Below are 20997 nucleotides of genomic sequence, written 5' to 3'. Positions count from 1 at the left end.
AATTAAATTAATTGTTCAGCTGTTTCTATTTCTCATATGTATAGGAAACAGCTGTACTCAAAACTACATTGTTGTCCTCATTTTTTTCATGGACTGATTCACTCTCCTGGGTTGTGCAAACCAAAAAAAAAAAAAAAAAAAGCTTATTTAATTTGGACAAATAGGATGATAGGATGTAATCCCAAATGCAGAAGGTATTATTTGTACATTCATTTTACATTGTTGTGATTAAAAAAACAAACAAAACCAAATACAAGAACCATCTCATCTTTCCTGCTCCGATATGAATTAATAAATGAAAAGCTCATTTGATTTCTAGGGAGAAGAGTCGGCCTCAAAGGTTAGTCAGCACACACTTAAAGTTGCATGCAGCACTGGTAATGTGAATATTTCCTCTGCCAACAGTGAATGAAGTTACACATTATTTAGTCCTATAGAGGTCAGGACTTCAGCATCTGCTGGAGTAGGGACCAATGTCAGTAAGTTCAGTGCAGCCTAGAAGATGCTGATATTTTAAATTAACCTTTGAATAGAAGTATGTATGTATATATACACACTTCTTTTTTCCACTTTTCTTATTTTGTTAACTGTTTAGCACATTTTTATATTACATGAAATGTCTTGTTTTGAGTAGTCATTTGTATATGTCAGATTCGTTTGCTGTATGTTAATTTCTGCAGTAGCATGTTTCTCTTAAAGATGTTATTTTAGAAGTATGTATCATAAATGAGAACATTTCTTTTACAGTGTGAACTGTCTGTGCTTTCCCTTAGCTTCTAATTTTCATGCTCTGCAATGATTAAGGTTTGTGTATTCATTCAATTGTAATACTCCTTTGTACATATGCATAGCTGATCTCTTTAAGTTGAACAGTAATGTCTCCTGAATATTGCCGGCAGCTTCTGGCTTACTTTATTTTTCAGAAAGACGCTTTTGTGCCTTTGTAGGATAAGAAACATGATGGATTTCTACCAAAACATACAGATTGGTTTGGTTTTTTTTAAAAGGGGGCACATTTCAACATTCATTCCTTATTTAAGTTACTAAGGATTTAAGTTTACAACTGAGTAAAGTTGAAGTGGCAGATCTTACAGGTCAGTTTTAAGTTCTGCAGTGTACAGCTTGAGGTGGTACAGTTTGCAGGCTTGATTTGACTTTCACCGTATCACTCCCTGGATCTGTCCCTTAGTCCCAGGGTCAGGGCATGCTCAGATGGTCAGTCTGGCTTCTGCAGACTACTGATTTATAAGGAAAGCTAGGCCTGCCTTAGCTTGGAGCCTTGTGCTACAGGGGAATTGTCAATATCTTTGCCGCCTTCTAGGAAAAAGTGAAGCTAATTCTAGACGTCAAGTTGAACACCAGCGAGGTGCAACATGCTGTAAAGTATCACAGGATCTTCTGTATGCAAGATTAAGTTACTGTTTCTTGATCAGTGTTTAATTCATCTAGATGGGGGAAAGTCTTAAAAAAATCAGTGGTTGTAAGGTTTGAGAAGCACAGCTGTAACAGAAAGCAAATAAAAACTTCCTTTCCTATCACCACACACAGTGACCTTCAAGAGCGAATATTTCCAATCCATCTTTTGAAACCCATGCACAAATAAATTATATGATTATTATTGCACGCATGTACGTATTTCGTTCTGACTGAGCAGATCATGAATGATTTTTACTTTGATTCTGGAACATCAATCTGAAAAGGTTAAGAAACAGTGTACTAGGAAAAAGAACCCTTTGCTGAAGCCAAAAACTGCATTAATTTAAAAGAGATTTCCCCGCAGAAGGAACACTGACTTCTCCTAGAGTGTATATTTGCATAAATCTTAGATAGCTTCTGGCAACATTCACCTCAACGATGTATGAAAATCCTGAGCTCCTACCTTGTGCAGAGCTACAACTGGTATTAGCGGAAATATGTAGAAAAAGAGCAAGGACTTTCACAGCGAAGAACTTCAAGGAGAACGATTTAGACTTCTGTACCTGCTGATTATTTTCCATCAGCTTTCATCACAATTTTAGTCACTGGAATCGTCACACACCTTATAAAATATTAAAGCCAACATTTGTCTGTAATAATATGTGACAAAGAAATAGCTTTGAATATGTGGTTGGAAGTACTTTTTTGTATCTGCTGACTGACCGTCCATGAAAATGAATAATATGATGGCAGCAACTGTGTTAATAACAATTAGCTTGTGCAGCTGAATGTTAAGCAAGCCCTTCAGTGCTTGTCTCTGAAAAATATTTCTGAAAAATCTTAACATGATATTGTTCCAGTTACTTGAAAACTTGATTTCCAGGTGCATCAAGAGGCATCATGTCCTCCACAGTGCAGTTCCTACCCCAGTTCTGGTTTTACAGGTTTTTACCCCGTACAATATAACTGAAATTTGAGTCACTGGGTTCTTTTCCCACAGCTTATTTTTCTCAGTGGTACAAATCGACTACCACTGTATGCCCCAGCATGCTTAGTAAAAGGAATATAGTAACCTGTTATGTTAATGCAGCACAAAGGGTACGGTTCAGGTTTTGTTTGTTTTACTTAATACAACCCTTGAAAAGATAATAGGGTGAATGTATTCTGTCAGATATAGGGCTTCAGGCACGGTGCAACAAGTTACTTGGAAGCAAAAGAGATAATTTTTTTCACTTTTTAGAATGGACTCATTTTTTAATTAGAAACTTCAAATGTTGAATTCAGTTTCACTAGTGTCCATTATCAGACTTCTTTATGAGATGGACAAATTATTAAAACATGTAAATAATTTCTCTTTCAGCATATGTGGAGGCAGTAACTTCTTCAGGTTTTTATTTCGTGTTGAATTTTCATTATGCCGTTACATTTTTTGTTTGTCAAGTATATCATGACAATGTCCTTTTTAAGAACTGAATGTCTGTGTTTGAAAATCAGACTCCATTCTGAAAAGAAACTTCTTAAAGTGCTTCTCAGCTAACATGAAATAGTTACAGTCTTGAGATAATTCCATCTCAATGGTCTTTGTACTTTAACAAGAGAATCCAAAACTAGCGACGGAACCACGTACATGATGTAGGTTATTGTAAGTTAGGGATTTAATTAACTGAAATAAGGCTCTAAGCTAATGTCATGAGTGGCACCATGGAAATTTTATTTTCACCTTTTCCTCAGTAATCTTCAGTTCATCATATTGATATAGAAGAAAATGAATTCCCTTACTGATGAAGAACACGTGGGTGTTTTCTTCTTGCCTTTGTTTTTCTTTGTATTTATTGTATATAAACTACTTTAAAAATAATTTTGTGCTAGACATAGTAATTTTCACTTTTCTGGCAGTGATGAAGTAGCTGATTAAATGCTTATTTAACCACTTCAATATTTGCCTTGTATCACAGAAACAGCACAGAGGAGCTGGAGGATATTCCTGAAGCTAAGCCAAAATATTCTACTTTTTTTGGTCTACGTCTACTGTCTCATGCTAGACACTTTAAGATCAAGAAAAGTCCATGCAGTTCAAATTCTGGCCTTTTCTTCTATTAGCTAAATCTCATTCTTGAAACCATAAGGTTTATGTGTGTGTTTTGTTTTCTAGCTGGCCAGCTGCTGACAGTTTAAACCCAGCTTGGGAGAGGGTTTCTGGGAATTATTTATTTCATGTTGTAAAAATGCTCACAGAAAAGAATGTTATGACTGTGTCTGCCATAAGAAATTCTTTGGGGGCATCAATATGTAATTTAGGAATTCTGCTTGATACCAGAGGTTCTCTGCCCGTAAAAGTTGGGTCTAAGTGCACTCTGTTTTAAATAGGGGGCTTGTTTATACTCGGTATTACTGAATGTCTTCATATTGATCTGAAACCTAAAAAAGGTAACGGAAGAAATTCTTGCTTTAGACACAAGACTAACAATGGAGGACTGCTAAACTTCAACAACCAGAGATTTAATTGTAGCACCCACGGACCAAGGGCAAGCTCAGGTTTCAAGTCTGAATTCCAGATATTAGGTAAATAGGCAAGAGATTCACTGACTGATGGAGGACTTCAGGTAGCAAAGGGGTCAAATTCCACTTAACAAAGGAAAAGTCAGAATTGTGGAATAGAAGTGAGGTTTTAGATGGTGGGTCTTGCACAAGAGCAGAATTGTGAAAACATAAAGAACTTCTGAACTACCACCAAAGGATAGTCAAGAGCAGCAAGGAATGAAAGAAGGGAGATGTCTATCTGTGTTTCATTTTTATGACACAGTGCAAGCTGTTTTTCTTGTGCTGAATCATGACTTATGTCACAATAAGCTAAATGTGATTTATATGCAGAATCTTTATAAATCTTATTTGTCTGTTAGTGTTCAAAGTCTTTAACCTTGAAAAGGTGAACTCAGATTACCCATAGCCTGAGGAGAGACAAACAAGTTCATGATCCCCCAAAACAACATAGCTGATCTTCAAGTTTTCATTCTGTGAGGTGATAGTAGAGGGACCATGGAAGGAAGTTAAACACATCCGTGTCTCTTACTGGGGAAACCAAATACAGCAGCAGCATCTAGCAGAAAAGATCAGCTGTGGATGTGATAGAAGATTTAGGAGAAGAGGGACCAAGTCCAACTTCATCACTGGAGTTCTTGCTCTATTCCATTGATGCTTTTTTTTCCAGCCTCCAAAGGATGGCAGGTTTAACATCTACAGTGAATTTGCTCCCATTTTAGCATTTTAATATGTCTGTGGAAAATGTTTGTACTCTGCTAAACCACATAGTACCTTTCTGCCATAATTACTTCACAGTAGCAAGCTCAGGATTTGATGCCTCTCAATGATTAGGCACCCCAAACTGAAATGAATAATTTGTTTGAAATGGGAAGGTTAAGGAAATTTTGCACTAAGTTTTTTCTACAAGACAAGTAAGGTCAAAAACTTTGTGCCTGCAGCTGTGTTCTATTCCTAACATCATCTTTTAGAAAGATCAGCCTCTGAATGTGAAGACAGACATATAAAGACTTGTGCAAGATCTTGCTTACTTTATAATAAGTTTTAACTAGACATTGACAAATCAATCATTCTGACTCACAGGGGAAAGAAATAGGCAATTTGTTACTGTCTCCAAGAATGATGGATATAACGGGCAGAAGAGTTGGAGGAGGATCCAAAGTGAAACATTGACAGAAGCAGTAACAAAATACAGCCCTAGCTGACTGTGTAGTCGGCTACCCTGCCTGCTGACTGATCACAAGGTCTTCGATCAAAGTACACTTACTACTTGGGTCTAAATAACTAGCATTCTGTAGCAAACCTAAGTTATCCTCAGAACTAAAAATGAGATTACCCATTAACATGCAATGAGTTATACTTTCAGTTGAATCTTCAGACGCAACAAACTCTAGAGACATAAATTCAGTACTTATAATTAAAAAGAGATAGTAATGTTCCATATTGTATTTTGGGACACTGCTACAGATCCATTATTAAATAATATATCATATTAAATAATATATTATTGTAGCTAAAAAAAAAAATATTACAGTCACTGTATATGGCTTTCAGTATATCTTGTTTGTCAGAGGGTATTTTCTCCAGAAAAACCTGCCAGAGAATTAAGTGGTTCCAACTGAGAATTAAAAAAGAAAAAACCAACAACAAATCAACATTTGGACGACTTTTAAGGTTTAAAAGCTGTGGTAATAAACAGTGCAATTAAACACAGCAATTTATTTCTGAACGATATGTAGGAATCCCAAATAAGGACATTTTTGTGGATTTATAGCCTCGTTTATTAACAAGGGTTCTTTCAGATTTTTTTTTTAATGTAGTAAAAGGTCAGTGTCACATTTTAAGCTCTTGCGAATCAGCTGCAATCACCTCACACAATGCTGTGCCATTCAGTAGGCAGCAATGTGACCACAGTAATACAAGGCTCTGAGGCAGAACCTAACACATATAGCTAGTTTTAAATACCTAATGTGTGCACTCTGGTCAGGATGCTTATGCTTGTTTTGTAGTGATTGGTTGGTTACTAAATTCTAAATTTCGAATGACATCTAATAGGTTTTGGTTGAGTTCACAGAGACCTGCTTAATAAGCTGTATGATGTAAAAATGGATCAAATGTACAGTGAAGCCAAAAGAAATTTATGAAGTGAAAGTGACACTATTTAGCAGAAGCAACACTTCAATGTAATTTGAAGAAATGAATGATAATTATTTTCACACTAAAATGTGGGAACACAGCAGGGAAATTCCAAGAAGTGCCAGGATCTTCCTCTCTTACTGTCTTAGAAAGAGATAAATGCATTGTAAATATTCTCAGCTTTAATGTTCTCTTCAACTCACCAGTTCCTTATAGAACATTTTTTACTCTGTGGTAAACATCTCTCCTGTCTCACTCTGAATTTAGAGCCCTAAATCCCCACACCATTCTTCTTTCTGTTTCATTGCAGCATAATGTATCATACTCTATCTACAGTTAACATATGCACAGTGGAGGATTTTGTTTCTTGTTTGAACAGGTAATACATTGATTAATAAATGCTGCATAATTTATTGAAGAAGTAGTTGCTCATACAGTGATAAGTTAAGCTTCTTAGCAGTACTGAACTTTTGGCAAGCTTCTTTCTCGCCGTAGTTTCTGCTGGAATAACATTGATACAGCATCTCTCCTCAGGAGAAGTGACTATAATTAATACTAATTTTAAAGAGGTGATCTGAAATTTTAGGTTGAGGATCATTTTTAAAGAAAGGTCAGACGTGTTGAAAAGAAAACTTCTTGCGGAAATGTAGGGATTCAGATGACAATGTGCTTACTAATGTTTCGTAAAACAAATATAGTCGGTAGCTGATTGACAAGCTTGCCTCCGAAGATGTGAGACACCCTTCAGTCCCTAGTCCACTTAGTTCAGAAGAGGGACACTGAAGCTGAGAGTACATTTTCCAGATGAATGCCCTGGTCTGGATTATAGGCTAATGTAGAACAGGTCTCCAGTGGCCTATGTAATCATTCTTTCTTTGAGACAGTAGATGGTTGTTTATCCATAATGGTACAAGAGAAACAGATAAAAACATTAACCAAAAATGGAAGCAGAATTCAGTCACCTCTTATGGTTCTGTTTATAAGGAATAAAAATGAAACAAAGGAAGTGCATGGAGACAAGAGTTCTGTTCAGTGAATTATTCCATTTTCATAGCTGCAATTTGTTTAGTATTTCCTATGATTTACATTTTTCCAGTTTAAGAAATGTTAATGTGGATAATCAGATCTAAAGCATGGCCTCTTGGTATATATCCAAACATGTTTAAGAGACAGTTGTAAAAACATCACCTTTTGGAGAGACCATGCACCGGATTACTAGGTGTAAAGTCTCACTATTTGCAAAAGCAATTTTACTGAATATTATTTGGAACACTAAAATGAGAAGCTTACTGTGCTAGTTGCTAGTAGGTTTCTGAATGAAGTTTATGATGCTGACATCAACCTGTCTGTTTTGGATTCTCTTTATTGACAGACAGCTTCTTTTTGAGTGTGACAGTGAATCCACTGTGCACACTGAGGTGCTTGAATTTACAGCCCTGGCTAAAGCAATGGGGCTGCTGGCTCCTGGACAACTGCTGTGCTAGCCTTGCTCTGCCCTACCTTCATCAGCTCCCAAGCATTAATTTCAAACTGAGTCTAAAACAAGTGGCTTCCTACAATGACTGACTAATCCAACATGTGATTTTTGTGTTTTCAGTGTATACGAGAAACAAAAAGACAAAATAAGACTCTGGTTTTCAACATGTTCTGTTTACCCTCAAGTCAATTTGTGTCTCTTGCCATTTTACTGCACTGAGTGGTGAAACAGCCTTGATCCTCAAAACACATCTGGATGTTTACATGAAGTAACAAAGGCGAGCTCAAGGGCTGCTGTCTGAGTGCAGATCAAAGCTTCACCAAGTGGGTTGTTTTTCAGTTTGTTTTTTTTTTTTATGAGGTAAAAAAAAAAAAGGTGTTAATGCAAAGAAATCAAGTTTGTAATTAAGCATATACCAGGAATTAAACATAATACTGAAATGAAACATCTCAGTTTCTTAGGTAAGCTTGATATCCAAATCCATTCTGGTTTTTGTCTCTTTTCTCAAACTGATGCACAGGAGAAAGCTGACTAAACTGATCTACAAATTATTTCCCTCCCTTCCCTCTGTGCTTTCCGGTTTGTTCTACCAAGTAGACTTCGTAAAAGTCTAAATCAAATAATTGTGTTAGCACTTATGATTGTTTTGATTACTAATTTTTTTCCAGAACCGTATACTTAAGCCATAAGATAGCTGGATGGGTGGACAGAGAGGAAACGTGCAAAAAGAGTAATAATAAATTAAGACCAATATATAGTTCCTATTTCTTGTACAGAAAAGTATTAAATATTTTGAAAAGTCCTTCAAATCATTCTCTGCTTCCACTGCCTCTTCTCCCGAAATGTCCAGGAGCTGCACTCATAACAACAACACAAGTGTCATACACTAGTAAGTATGATGCTTGACAGAATTGCCCTGGAGGTTCAATTACTTGGGTGTGTGATGATGAATGAAAACTGCTGCAGCTCTCAGAAGATCTGCAACAGACTGGCAATTGTTTGATCAACTGTGGCATCCCTATTAAAGCTCTGGTGAGACTGGAGCCTTTCAGCAGTTACAGAATACAGGCATCTCAGAGCTTTGGCTGTTCCCAAAGCACAGTAATGCTGTGAAGATGGAAAAAAGCTCTGTGGCAGAATTGCAGTTGTTATGCTCTGTGTCTGGAATGCATATAACCCTAAGATAAATATTTCAGTAGCTGAGGATGAGCAAACTATCTATTGACACCTTTACTAGAAGAAGGTGAAATAATCTGTTCTTGGAGAAAATCCAGAACTGGAGAGGTTATTAAAAAAAAAAAAAAAAGCCAAAAGAAAACCAAACAGGATAGAGGAGGGAGGCACCATGGGAGCAGCAAAAATATTGCTGATGCAGGATTATATAGAAGCTAGGCTTGTGAGTTAGTCAAAGGATTATTATCACCACACACTTGTGTATCCGACTGTTGACCTACTGGGCCATGAGGACAATGACAGCAATCCTCCACAGGATCTCAGGAGACATTCTGAAGTACGTGGTTGTCAGGCCTTGGACCAAGAACAGCATATGCGATTTTACATATAAAATTCAACTGTGAAATTGCTGGTTAGTGTCAACCAGCAACCTAAGAAAGGTTAATACATTATTTGTTTAGGTGTCTGCACAGCTGGGCAATCGAGCACATGCTTTGCCTTAAGCAGTCAAGTTTAAATATTTCATTATATTTCAATAATAATCAGCTTAAGCCTGTGCTGACACTTTTTGTCAAATTAGGTATATTTGTTTGACAGCTGTGGAAAAAGAAAGGTTATTTGTTTCGTAGATCAATAGGACTGCCTCACCTACCATTGAATTCCCATTGAAAAGTAAGTATTGGCTAGGCTCATAATTGTCAAGTCAGCCTTAATTGTCAAGAATGTAAAACTGACTACTACAATGAAGCAAAGTGAAATGGGATGGGAAAAGTGGGGGTTCAGGGCTATATATTGGGAATTTCAAGGGTACATGTATGCATCTCTGCTGTGCTGCATTTGCATAATCATTTGCATTTCAAGTTACTGAAAATATAGAGCCGAAATAAAGAATGACTTAAAATGATAAAAACACGAGATATCTGAAATGGGACCTGTTTATGAAATACTTTCTGTATGCAAACCCATCTTTTAAAAGCTTGCTTTCCATGAGAACATTGCTGCTGTTATTAACTGACAGTCAGGATACTTACATCTATGTTATCAAACTAGTTCATTTTCTATCTTCAGATATCCCATGATACCTCCAGCAGTTAACTCATCCACTGTAAACACAGAGAATGAAGTTTAATTTGCTGTTGAACAAAGTCTCCTTTCAGGTGTCTTTGTTGTTACAAAAACAGCCCAAGCCTGTTTTTCTTGCAAGAGACGTTCAGACAAAAACATACATGTATTCAAAATGAGCACTTTTACCATTGTAATTAATTTTGAGCTTAATATGTTTAATATAATTTATTTACTATTTAATGTAAAACCTCTTTGGTGAGAAGTATGAACAGTTAATGACGTGCAAAACTCTTCTATGTAACTGTAAATTCTAAAAGCACTTTACAATTAGTTGAATTCATTATGTCTTGAAACCTGGCATTCTGGGAATATTCTAGCGATTGATAAGAAGTCTGCTTTCCATACACACCCCAAATTCTTCTGTGCCTACAGCTGCGTCCATAATTTTCACTGTGAATCAGTGTACTGTATGTGTAAGTGGTCATAAGATAAATGGCCTTAGATTTAACAGTTTTAGTATAAAAACTTGTATTCTCATTTTAAATAAAATACATGTCACAGCTGTAACTATTAGATCACTTGAACATTTGAGCTATAGAAATATTTACTTTTTCCTGTAAAAAGATGGTGAAATATCTGGGGAAAAATAGTTTGACCAGTTGTCCTACCACTTGCTAACAAGTGCTATTTATTCTTAGCTTAGATTTTTAGCAAGGTTTTTCTTTATTTTTTGAACAATCTAAGGAAAACATCAGGGGAAAACATGTGCACTGCAAGGGGAACAGCTCAGGAAGATCACTTCTGTAATGTTAGTTGTGGATGAAGATTTTTGATTTGTTTTCCATTTTGCATACGTTTTGTACACCTGTCCATCGTGTTGTCCTCCTCATCCCTTTAGTCACATAAAGCAGTTCCTAAAGAATGGGCTGCCTCTCATGAAAGAGGTAAATGCTCTTTTTTTATTTTAATAAACTCCAAGTCCCAACCTGTAGAATTCCTGAGGAGCAAGGCTGAGGAACTTTTTTTTGTTATTAATCTCTAGACATTCATAAACTTAATCCTAAACTTGTTTCCAAAAATTAGAGTATCTGTCGATTACTCAGTTGATGCACAATTCACCAGTTACAGAATTAAGAAATAAATGGACCAACTTGCTTTAGAATGCAAAATATGGTCAGTGACCCATAAATGAACCTTAAAAATATAATTCAAAAGGGCATTTTGTTCTGGATGTCTGGGGTAAAGATAAGGACTAGAAAAACATGTAAACCATGAACACCATTCCTAATAAGTCCTGGTTGGGTTATATATCTCAGCTGCATACTGACAAGTAATGCCATCTCTCCTCCAGCCTGTACACCCTTCATCTCTCACTGCTGTAGGCTATTCATCATTTTGCAGGTACAGTTACTGTCCTTCTTTCTCCCCCAAGCATATTACCCAGCTCTTCTCTCTTTGTTGGTGTCTTTTCTCATTCCTCAGCAATTTCAGACTTCCTCAGACTCACCTTCAAACCTCATATGTCAAGCCTGCCTACAGCTTGGCTCACACTTGGCCCTGCTGTGACTTGTTTACTTTGATTTAATTAAAATGCACCCATCCAGAACTCTGGGCACATTACTGACTGCCCGCCTTGCAGAACCTTTAATTTCTGCAGTATTTTCACATTGCTTTCTCTCTATGCCTGGAACAACCTCCTTCTTCAATCAGAACAAGCAACCTAAAATTTATCCTTCAAAACCACCTTTTGAATCCTTGCTAGGACTTAACTACCAAATCCCTATTTTTACCTTCTTTAGCCAGGCAGGAATTTAATTTATTTCGGTCACTGAAGAAATAAATACCTGCAGTTAGGAAGGTTTATGCCCAGCTCAACCTTTAAGTCATTGTTTATCTGTGGATTCTTTTTTTCCTATTGGTGTTAAGATTTTTATGTTAGTGTCAGGAGAGCAGCTTCACCATATGAACACTAATTCCTGTGCTGTGGCTGAACAAAACCAGTGTGTTGTCCTCTGTTATCTAAAAACCTTTCTGACTGGAAGATTTAGCAGATGGAAGTGTGTCTTCCTAAGTGAGCCAGTGGTTAATCATGTTCACTGATTTAAAAAAAAAGAAAAAGTTGTGACTTTGTCATATACAGAGCCTCAGCTTTATTCTTAAGTGCCAAGAACATCAATAGCACTCTGTAAAAAATGAATAATTCAAGCAATTAGGAACCTGAATAAATAGAATCTATTAACCTTTTGGATGTGTTTGCTTTTCAAGCAAGGGAGCTTTCTTATCCCTCTTTTCTTTATTTCTTTCCTTATTTCTCTCTCTGTTTCCGGTTCTGTCCTCCAAAGCACTTTCTCATCCTTTCTTCCCACTCCATCCTGGTACTACTCCTTCTCTCTGCATATTGCTCATGAGTTCTGTTTTTTGTTTGGCATTCTGCTTTTTTCATACCCTTTAGCCATAATCTAACATCCTGCACCTTACCCCCCGCTACAAGCAACAAAGAGAAGTAACTGTGCTTCAAGTCTGCTCATCTGACCTTGTTTTTAAAGACCTCTATAAGGTGAGATGAATCTTCACTGACTGTAAAAGCAATGACAGAAGCAGACGTCACAGAAAACTGAAGATATCAGCTCTTGGTCAGATGAATCCCACCCTCAGTAACTGCTCCAGTTTTCTTTGAAATGTGCTCTTGGAAGGCCTGGATCATTTGATCCAGCAGTCAGTCAAGACCTGGTACTGTCTGGATTGCCTGGTTCTGCCTCTGGAGCCTCCACAGAGACTCTACTGCTCTCATTTTTGTGCTCAGAGAGGAGGAAGTGTTTCTTGCTTATACATTGCTGGGTGAACAGAGTCATCGCTGCTATTGGAAGCAGAAGCAGGTGGGTTAGTACTTACAGACATGCTAGGACCTTAACACAGCACTTTAAAAATAATAACATGTCCATGGGAGGAGTGCAGAGGAAAAGCAGAGGTACTGCATTTGCTGCTTTGCTGCTTTTGTGCATGCTTGTTTGCTGGGCTTGTTACAAAGCTGCTTAGTTTTTTTCTTGAAACACTCACGTTGTGTTTGGTGCACTGCTGTGCTCAAAACTGGAACCAGCCTTTCACAAAAAAGTGGGGAGAAAATGGCAAACCTTGAATTCCTTCAACTGTAGGTGCAGTTGCTTGGAAAAGACTTGAAGAAGAAAAGGGGGGTTCAGGCCAGCACAATGCTCAAGGAACTCACTGACTGTGGGAAGGTTCCCAGTTACAAAGCTATTCTAGAAATGCACCTTTAGAAAAGGTTTTTTGGAGTAACGCTACGTGTACATTTCTAAAACTTATGTTCCTGCAGAACCAGTTTTGAGAAATCCTTTTTTGCTTTGGCATTGGGATGTAAAAACATAGGTGTTATGGTATTTAGAACAAGTTATTTATCAGAAATCATTATACAGGTAACAAAGATCTTGAGAGATCTGAAGTTCTTATCTGCATTTTCAAATCAAAAGAGTATTTTGGCTAAATATCTTCATTTCTTTCATTAATCTAACTTTGGTTTAGGTTTCTTTTTTTTAATTTTCTTTTTACCAATGATGGCTGCAAAAGAAAAGTCAATATACCAACTCAACTGTGAAATACTTACTTTTTTTTCCTGTAATCAAAGTTTCATTTTAATGTTTTATTAGTTGTTAGTATACAAAGTATTGCTCTGTCAGCCTCAAATTACAATTCTGTGTTTTTCTCTCTGTTTTGATGGTAATTTCAGTCCCAGAAAATCAAGCATTACTGAAATTTACTCTGACTCTAAAGGTGGTTAAAACTGGTATAATACTCTGTTGAGAAAAGAAAGATGATGCTATACAAATATACATTTTTATTAATGTTTCTTTGGAAGTCTTTGGAGTATGCTTCTAGGCTCCATAATCAGAAATGCTAAAAGGTATTTAATAGTTTTAATTTTCATTTCTTAATTTAGGTAGACTTTAATTCATGATCGAACTTTTTGGTTTTCCTCGGCATGTTTAGTTCAATATTTTTTCTAATGGGTGTCACATTTCTTCTATTTATTCAAGTATGACCTTAGTTTTTATGTTTTTGAAATGTTTTTCGTGTTTTTTTTTTCCAAATGTTTCTTTTATATTTTTGAAACCTGTGTGACTGAAGAAGAAATTTTACTTTCCTATAGGTTAGAGTATATTATATATCCCATTCTGGTGATACAGAATGGCCTACAGAAAGCCAGCTAACGCAATTCGATATGTAGATCAAATGAGGGAGACTTTTTTTTTAGCAGTAGAGGTTGTGATCTCATGAAAGCTCAATTTTTCATCAATTTTACCGTATTTGGATTCTATTTTTTTCTTGTATTGTAAATGAACACAATTCCTTTAAAAAGATATCTGTCCTCTTTAGTGCATGTACTTCCATTCTGAGATTCTAAAAATTTGGCTTCATTTGTTCTTGACCTGCAAGAAAATAACAGCTTTTTTATCAAATGTTTTCTAATTATTTTGGTATTTGTGCACAAGGGCTAATTAAAGCAATTCTAGAGATGCTGAAAGAATTTATTTCAGAAGCAAGAGATTCTTGTTGCTAAGCTGCACTGTCCATTTCAGTAGTTGACTCGATCAGTCTGTTCCCCAATATGCAACCCTAGCTGCTTCCAGCTCCACTACAGCAGTAGATTCTGACGTTCGGAAATACAGGAGTATTGAAAGTTTGACCAAAGTAACAAAGCAAAAGTTTATTTTAGCTTCACAAGAAGGATAAGTAGCTGCCATTTAAGTCTCTTAAGTTCTTAAGAAAATGGATTGGACTAAGTAAATAGAATATGTTCTGAAATTCTTTCTTTCTATGTAATTTAGTGTTTACATGAATATGTTCCATCATAAAGTTAGTTGTTTCTGGTTCTATGAGATCAGTCAAGGTTATTTCATGTTAATGTCTTCTTGCTGGATAAAGCTCAGTGGCAGCGTTTACACTGATGTGCCTTTGAACATGAGTAAGACTTAAAATCTACTAGACAGGATCCGCAGTGTGGCTTGGATTAATTGTATCTGTTGGTCTAGATGAGTTTCTCTGTTAAATAATAAGTTTTACTGCACTAGCAGGGCTAGTGACAGTGACAACCCTCTGACACTACAGCCTGGACGTAGGATTGAATTGCTTTGCTGCATACCATCATGAAGACCTTTTATGTTTCTCAGTTTACCTGAGTAGTCCAGAGCATATATTTGTGCCAAAAGTGCATTCAAGATCATAATCCTTTATTTTATGATAAATCTCAACGTAATATCCAGCCTAGTGTGAGACTGTGGTAATTAAACTCTATACTGAAAGTGATGTGCTTCATGGATCATTGGATATGCTAATTACCTTTTACTAGGACTGTCACCTGTATTTATGTTGTAGTAAGCAATGGAATAATTTCATGTACTTGGCAAAATCAGTAGTTATGAAGGTATTTTAATTGTAATTTATATATTTTTTAAAATAAAACATAAAAATCTGATACTATTTTTTTCTCCGTACTCTGGCTAAATGAAAGCAAACATCTTAATCTAAGTAGGTCAGTTGAGTCTTCTGTTCACTTAATAAAATGTATTTGCAATGTATGACATGTTTTCTATTGCAGTTGGTTTTACATGTCCTTTTACCTTTCTCTAAATTGGAACAAACTGTTCAAAGCTTGAATTGGATAAACAGATCTATTTTGTGTAATTCAATAACTGCTGATAGATGGTTCATATTGCACAAGCTGGGATGTTATCAATACCATTTCTCTTCTCTGCCATGGTACAAGAGTACTAACACAATGTAATGAAAAAACAGAATATCAATTGCATTGTAATAGTTTTCTCATTTACAACAGTGGTGTTCAGGATCTTTAATTTTATTTTAAATTTTATTTTTAATTTTTATTTAGCTATTAGATGTAATCAGGTAAAACTGGCAATGGAGTAAATATATATGAACATCCACTTCAAATGCAGGGAAATTCTTGTTTGTATTTTATCTGACAATGGCATAATGACAAATGTGACATCCTTGTCTCACTTTATTTAAAAAATAGAGGTAGAGTTAGGCTTTTTGCAGGAAAACCACAGGGAGATGTGGAAGGTGTCTTGTAAAGCAAGAGGCTACACCTGTCTGACCTCTTTATGGAAATAAGCCAAAGTTTTATAAACAATGAAAATATTAGGTCAAACAGAAACTAACATTATTGTATTTTTCCCTAAAAGGCTTTGCCATTTCAAGATAAAGAATCAAGTTTCCAAGTAAAAAATGTTACTTATTGTAGGTGACATTTTGACATTTTATCACACATTCATATGAGAAATCATTGTTTCTATAGAATTTCCTGGTGATGTACAAGCTATACCCAGATGGATGGGTTTTTTGGTTCTCTGTTGGGTTGCCAAGGAGTCAACTCCCAAAAACTGCCAAACAAAATCTGTTCCCAAATTCTGACTGAGCTCACTGAGGATGTGGATAACAGAAAGGGGAAAAGACGAACAAATTGATGCTTTTTAGTAGAAAAAAATAAAGAGACAATAAAGGTACATGTGATGATATTCTGATTCCCTGTTTGTCTACTTCAAAACGCCATATTAGAAATCACACAGCTCTTATATTTTTTTTCACTCCAGCACAGTAACAGCTTAACTCAGTTCTGCCTCTGAAAACTACAGGTGTTCTTCAGCACTTAGAGGTGTGTGGATTGTTTATCTGTTCAAACGCAGGGCTATGATTGCAGTAACAATGCAAATTTTGAACCAGGGTAAAACGCTTCATGTAAGCACTCCCCTAAGAGTAGCAATATATCTTCAGGAGGACGTAATTTAAAAATGAAATCCCACTTTATTTATATTAAAAGAAATGTCTCTGGTGATTTCCCTGGGAGCAATGATGACCTTTTGGTTGTAGCTGCACGAAATCCACTTCTACATAAATTTGAGTACTTTGAGTATTTTTCAGATTTTATATCATTTGATGATCTTTTAGAGTTTTTTTTCTTTCAGTTCCCTGTTGCATCATGTTGTATTTACTAGTATGCCCTATTTTGTTTAAGCTTCATTGTTCTCTGGTAAATGAAACTATATTTGTTCTTGCAGAAACGTTACACCTGTAGTGAACCTTATGGGAGTCCCAGTTTTTTAGCTTGAGATGGCTGTTCTGAATCTGGTTCTGGATCAACAGGAATTTTTGTCCTGTTAAGGTATACTGTGTTCTTATGTGAAAAAATTTTAAAGCCTGATTCTTGGGCTGGATGTCCACATAAGAGTAATCAGTATCATGCTGAAGGTCTCAGCTTGTACAGACTGTCTGGACATCAAAGCAGAACTCTTATTATTCAGAAGTGGTGTGGAAGCATATGGGGCAGGCTGATTCAACTTTGTAACATGCCTTCTTTGTGATAAAATTGTTGTCCCAATTAGCTCGGGAACTTGGTAATGTCAAAGATGAAATCTGCAACCTCTTCATAATTTAATGTGATGGGTTTCACAGTCCATTCAATATTGTAATGGTTCCTCCAATATCAACCTTGTCAGCAGAGGTTTGCATTATATTCCTCCCAGTCATTAATTGTCCAGTTGTTTAAACATATATTGTTACTTAAACATTTTAAAGTCCGCAGCTACTAGATTGGCATCTCCAGCTATAATGGATTCATCCCAATGATTTGAATAAATTAAAAGCTTGAGGTGGCTTTGTCAGTAGTTATTAGTTTAGAAATCTCTGATATTAAAAGTGGCATATATTACTTCCTCACACTTGATTCATCTGTAGTGGTCAATATCAAATGACAGATTCAAATAGGTGGCATCAAGAAGAAAAGTCAAGTAATTTAGTCCAGTCTCTGAGCTCTGGCAGCATCAGCTGCACCTAAACAAGCTGGACCAGCAATAAATCTATACTTAAAGACTTCCAAATAAATGATTCAATGATGTTCCTAATTTCTTTCAGCCTAAGAATTGAAAAGTTTCTGGCTATGCAGCTTTGATAGTATTTTTTGCAAATTACATTGGTTTCTTCTCTACCCTACAGTGGCCACTGAGCAAAGCAGATCACCCTTTTGTTTATAACACATTTGTGCATGTTGGAAGAATATTACTGTGTCACTTCTCAGTCTTCTAATCTTTAAACTAATCAAATTCTATTGCTTGAACCTTTGCTCGCAGGTTATATTTTCTACTCTTTTTCTATTCCCTTTTACTGTTCCCTGCAATTTTCTTCATTTTATCTCCATCTTCCTTAAAGCGTTGTTGTGAAAAGAGGACACTGCATTACTTGGAGCTCACTGGTGCTTAATTGAGCACAATTATTGCATCTTTATCTGCTCGGCTGCTGCTTATCCTTTTACTCCGTGTGTTATGACTGTGTTTGATTGCTGGTTTTGGGGTATAACACTTTGCGCTTGCCTCTACTGAATTCCAGCCAGCCGCTGAAATTTCAATCCCTAGTCTAAAAATAATTTTTATTCCAGCCTCCAATGTGCTTAGAACCCCTCGACACTTAGTCTAACAATGAAATTTGGTCTTCTCTTTGCCATTACTAGTGGAACTGATGCAAATGCTTGGTAGATCTCAGCCCTTACAGTCCCCAGTCTAGTCCCACTTGAAATCTTCTTCCAGTTTGACAGCAAATCATTGATAATTTTTCACTGAGAGCAATTTCTCAACTGGTTGTCCACCCACCTGATGGTGATTACATCTCCTGCCTTAGCTTATTTATGAGAATATTATATGGAATAGTGTCAGAAGCTTTAATTAAAAGTCAGGATATATCAAATCTACAACTTCCCCTTTATCCAGTTAGCTTGTCAAAGGGAAGTAGACTGGCTTGACATGATTTGACAGATGCATATAGGTTGTGTTACTGTCTTATCTTCTAGGAACTCACAGATACAATGTTTATTACTTAACTCTAAAGTTATTCATTTGACTAGGTGGTTCTCTGTTAGGCCTGAGAAGTTTTTGTTGTTTTTTTTTTCCTTCTGCTACAGGTCCTTGATAAATACTTACTAATATTCAGAATTCCAATGGCTAATTTCCTAAAAACTCTGAAGTAAATATTTTCAGTCTCTGCTCCAATGCTCACATTTGACTGATCTGCATCTTCTTTCAGCATGTTTTCTTTATCAGTGCATTTTAATATCCTTGATAAATTAATTCTGTTAAGTGGGTCTTCACAATTTGTCTTTTGTGTGAAGATTTGAAGATTTAGGAAAAAGGCAATGAATAGGTTACCCTTCTTTTTTATAATCTGTAATTTGGTCTCTGTTCTCTTTTACATTCTTTTAATTTTATCATTCAGGTATAGTTATGGACCCTTTCTGTTGCCTTCTCTTCCTTGTTCTAATAAGACCTTTTTTTTTTTTTTTTTACACTAGTCTTTGATTTCTTTTCATATGAACATAAACTATCCCTTTACCCTCAGTGATATGTGCTCGTTGTCATATGTTTCTATGATTCTCTTTCTGCTTTCAGATCATTAAAGAGCTCCTGGCTCAGCCAGAAAGATCTCTAACTTTGCTTCCTCCGTTTCCTTCACATACATATAATTTGTCTTTGTGCATTTGATAACAAAAAGTACGGTCTTGCTAATGGGAATATTTTTGAACTATATGCTCAGATTAGTTGAAATGTGGCTTACTGTGTTTCTGCACTTACTAGGATGTATTCTTTGAATAAGCTACTAAATATACTGCTTTGTTTTTTCATACTAAGAAAAGGCAAGACAGATTTTGAAGTGTACACACAGAGACGAAAAATGTCTCATGGCATTGATGATAGTGGAAACAGCAAAAGATTCAGCTTTCAGCCAACCAAGTCAGTCAGATTAGCAAGTTCTTAATTGTTTGAGCTTTTCTGTAGCTGTTCATAAGAACAGTCAGCTCTTCTGCACTTGGTGTTTTGGTCAGGACAGTATCAAGAGTGGCATAGCCAACTGGATTGCATGTTGGTTTCCCAAAGGTTAAGGCTAAATCTCAGCAGGAATTGGAAGATATTGCCTCTCAAAGAGACAGATGCTGCCAATCACGTTATCAGCTACAACTTTCTTTTATGCAGGATAGCTGCCCTTGGCTATTGCAGAGCCTGGAATTCAGTAGAAACCAGTAGCTGGGTGACATTGGCTTCATCAGTGCCTCTGATGATGCTGTCACTCCTAGTTTTTGGTCCTGTATTAGCCCTGCTTCATAGCACTACCTGCCTACCTCTACTGTCTCCAGCATCTCTATCTTAGCTTGCTTCCTCCAACTTAGATTTTCTTTTCAAGAGACACTTGAGGTTTTTGAAGTCTATTATCCTTATTTATTTTACTCAACCTTCCAATTAATTCAAATGTTAACTATAATAGCTGTTTTCCCAATTAATTTTCTCACTCTAGATTCTCATTCAATTCCTCACTGTTAATTAAACTTAAATCTGACATAGCTGCTCACTGAATCAATAAAAAGAAAGCCTTGTCCATCCTCATTTTCTTCTCAGACCTCCTATTATGACATTGAATAAACTGGACCCTTCCTTCTTCCTGAATTCAGAGGAAACATACTTCTTGTGGAGTACAATACGTCCTTTTTCCGCCTACCCTTACAAAATTAATCATACCACTCAGGTCAATATTGCAAATCTGTGATTTGTCTCACAAAGAAGTAGTGAAAACAATCTTTCTGTAACTTTGGTTGTTTAGTAGGACAGATAAAACATTCTGTCTCAAGAGAAAATGATTTCACGAATTCCAGAGTAGAAGTATGTATACCAGGGTCTAGTAGAGCTTTAAAATACAAGCAGCAACTTGCTTGAGTCAGGAAATAATTTGAAGCTATGGAGTGTGGGCACCAGTTATTTTTTAGTCAGCCAAAACAGTTTCTTCTCTATAGGAAAAATGTTATCATTCAGCAGCAGACACTGATACACTTTACTTGAGAATTTTTGCCAGATAGTGTTATATAGATTTCCAAAGCTTTATGTAATATCTCCCCATTTATCATGATGCTGTTTACAAATGCAGTAAAGTCAGAAAGCATCACTACAGTATTTTGTGTGAATTTATTCTTATTCTTTCATACTCTTTTTTGAGAGCTAATCAAGAAGTGTGACAATCCCTACTCTGATTGTGTAGTTTTGTTACATTCAGTCTACTCTTGTTTCCACAAGTGACAATGTTTACACTGGACGTGAAAGACAACACACATATGTTTCTTCATAGCA

The 20997-nt window shown here is 36.2% G+C and overlaps 1 protein-coding gene across 16 annotated transcripts in view; it reads left to right on the top strand.

Moving 5' to 3' along the window:
- Positions 1–20997, top strand: part of DLGAP2 (DLG associated protein 2) — a 480050-nt gene that overhangs the window by 236941 nt on the left and 222112 nt on the right. The window lies entirely within an intron of this gene.

This window comes from Nipponia nippon, unplaced genomic scaffold, assembly GCF_047370975.1.
Source record: "Nipponia nippon isolate SJK-2023a ecotype South Korea unplaced genomic scaffold, ASM4737097v1 scaffold_4, whole genome shotgun sequence".
Classification (NCBI taxonomy): domain Eukaryota; kingdom Metazoa; phylum Chordata; class Aves; order Pelecaniformes; family Threskiornithidae; genus Nipponia; species Nipponia nippon.
The sequence above is the reverse complement of the archived record's forward strand: the minus strand, read 5'-3'. Positions and strand labels throughout refer to the sequence as shown.